This window comes from Triticum dicoccoides, chromosome 6A (assembly GCF_002162155.2).
Source record: "Triticum dicoccoides isolate Atlit2015 ecotype Zavitan chromosome 6A, WEW_v2.0, whole genome shotgun sequence".
NCBI classification, from domain to species: Eukaryota; Viridiplantae; Streptophyta; class Magnoliopsida; order Poales; family Poaceae; genus Triticum; species Triticum dicoccoides.
This window is the reverse complement of record NC_041390.1, coordinates 593,114,202-593,117,083: the sequence shown is the minus strand read 5'-3', so window position 1 is coordinate 593,117,083 and position 2,882 is coordinate 593,114,202. Positions and strand designations below refer to the sequence as shown.

General features: G+C 54.6%; 1 pseudogene; it reads left to right on the top strand.

Moving 5' to 3' along the window:
* On the top strand, window positions 1-1,970 carry LOC119316054 (annotated as a pseudogene).
* Window positions 1,971-2,882: the final 912 nt, after the last annotated feature.

The window sequence follows — 2,882 nt, the reverse complement described above, 5'->3', positions numbered from 1 at the left end:
ATGCAACTCCACCATACCCCAACTTGCACTAGATGTGATAATTTAGCCCCCAGCCTATCACAGCTTGACAAGTGGCAGCCAGGTGGCTTGACCGGTCTTCGTCCGCACTTTTGTAGGAAACACCCTGCCATCTTCTCTAATTAACCCACGGTGCTGGATGTTAAGGTGCAGCTAACTGCAGGAAACACCCTGCCGGGCCACAGCTGCCGCCGGCGCCCGCACCGCAGCAGCACGAGGAGCAAGGTAATGATGGTCAGCCCCCTCCCATTGCTTTATGGCCCTGTCTCTCTCTATTGCACCAGCTTTTAGCGCTTAACGTTAATCTTTTATTATCTGTGATCTGAATCTTGCTGCTGATTTGGTGAGACTCTTGTGCTTCATGCAGAGCGGGAGATAGGCGCTGCCGCGCCTGAGCCCGTCGTCCAGTACACGCCGTCGGAGCCGCTGATGCCGTCCCCGCCCTCGGTCAACGGCGCCAATGTCAGTGCCAGCACCAGCAGCGTCTGGGCCACGTCGCAGAGCCTCCTCGGCAGCATGTTCATGCCGTCTTCTATGGCCTAGGCGCCGCAGTACCCGGAGCGTGTTGGCGCCGCCTCTCGCAGCGCCGCTTCTTCTTCTACCTCAAGCTGCGTCTCACAGCGATCTCTCTCTTTTATGGTTTCTCTCAAACACACATCATGGAAGAAACTCTCAGGAAACACACCCACACCCACGCATGGACCAAGGAAGAAGGAGGCAATAGCTTTGCCAAGAGACACCTTCCTCTTGGTCAGCCGTGGCTACATCTTTTTCTCAGCCCTCACGGCCTTCTTTCTCATTCACTCAAAGCAACATATATACACAGAGAAGGTTTGCCTCACGCACAACCCGGCCAGACCACTAAGTCACGTACGCATTAACCGGCCACTAGACCAGGCCACTAACTAATCCACTACATGCACTCACGCACTAGCTAACATGCATGGCTCACGTCCACCACTTGCGCCGTGACTTGGCCTAACAACCTGCAGCATTACGTACTAACAAACTCACCCAGCTAGTACTCGTACAAGACGAGTTGGCTTCAACCTTTCCATGCAGCGCAGTCTCATACGGCCTAGCCACTTCAGGGTTCAGGAAGCATCCGGCATCTCACCGTCTACGTCGCATCGCACGACCATCTCCGGCATCTCGCCTTGCATCCCTGTTGAACCAAAACTCCTACACCCGTACAGCCGCACGGCAAACTGGTTGATCACCTAAACTACATGCATGATGAAAGCAAACTAAATATGCAGATACATACATCAAGATTAAAGCTAACAGAGCGCGCACTGGCCGCCAAGCCCCCGTCGCTGTGCCTCACGATCGACGCCGCGTCCGCCCAGTTCTCGGCCCCCGCAGCTGACAGGCAGCAGCAGCTCCCGCCGCCGTCGCCGTCCCCGTCGGCACACATGTCCGCCACGGCGCTGCTTCAGAAGGCGGCGCAGATGGGCGCCACCTTGTCGAGCTCCTCGTTCCTGCGTGGGCTGGGCCTGGACATCTCGTCATCGTCGCCGGCGTCGACGTCGTCAGGTCAGCATTAACAGCAGCACCACCACCACCAGGAGCCCATGCAAATGGAGTTCCCGGAGGGGTCGCTGCAGCAATGGCCGCCGCGCTTGGAGCCCGAGCCAGCTCCGATGATGTCGGCCGGGCTGGGCCTCGGGTTACCATACGACTCTACTGAAGGTCCGATGGGGTTGCCGGAGCTCATGATGGGCCAGTCATCGCTGTTCAGTGCCAAGTCGGCCACGCTGGACTTCCTGGGGCTCGGGATGAGCCCCACCGGCGCAACGACGAGCAGGGGCCTCCCCGTGTTCATGCAGCCCATGGGCGGCGCGGTCGGCATGGCCCGGACCGGCAGCGGCGTGGCGGAGACGTTCGGCTCCGGCCGGGGTGCTCAGGCCAAGCCGTGGGAGAGGAACCCGAGCAGCTCGCCGATCCTGTGAAAGGACTGCTGGGCAGTAGTAACACGTAGCACAACAGCTGTAAAATGCTACTTGTGTCTAATTAGCAGCAGCTAGTCGTCAGTCCTTCGCGGTTCTTTTGTTTCTTATTCCTAGGTTACAATCAAGTACTAAGTTACTTTTGTTCCTTTAGGCTTCAGCTTAGTAGTACAAACGCCTGCCCTGCCCTGCCCTGAAGCAAAGTTTCTTTTCAAGCTCATTCACAGATCAGTCCAGTGAGTATGCCCCAAGCTTAGTATTCACAGATCAGTGTGAGCCATGATAAGCATTCAAAGTATGCCCCAAGTGATTTTGGGCCTGCATGCATCGTCACCGGATAGGCACAATATTCTCCCCCAGCTTGCTATGGTTATGAATGCTGCTAACTTATGTGGGCGCCAGGTGCATGCATGGGTTGGTGACTCATGCTTTAAGTAGGTTATCTCAGTCACCTTGGTCAGGTGTTGCATACTTTTGTGGAAGTAGTAGTAGTTGGGTGCATGACGAGCTCCATCAATGGTTTACGGCCGGCCTCATCTTTCAGATAATTGTTGCATCCTAAATTTTATAGTATTGTGGTGGAAATGCTGACTTAAAGGCATCCTAAATTTCATAGTATTTCAGTTAACTGCACCTTAACATCCAGTACTGCGGGTTAATTAGAGAAGACGACAGGGTGTTTCCTGCAAAAGTGCGGACGAAGACCGGTCAAGCCACCTGGCTGCCACTTGCCGAGTTGTGATAGGCTGGGGACTAAATCATCACATCTAGTGCAAGTTGGGGTATTATGGAGTTGCATTTTGCAAGTTTGGAACTAAATCATCACATTCCATGCAAGTTAGGGTACTTGGGGTGCTATTACCTCTTTAGTAAAAGTAGCACCCATCAGGCAATGGCACAAGATTGCCCGAAGTA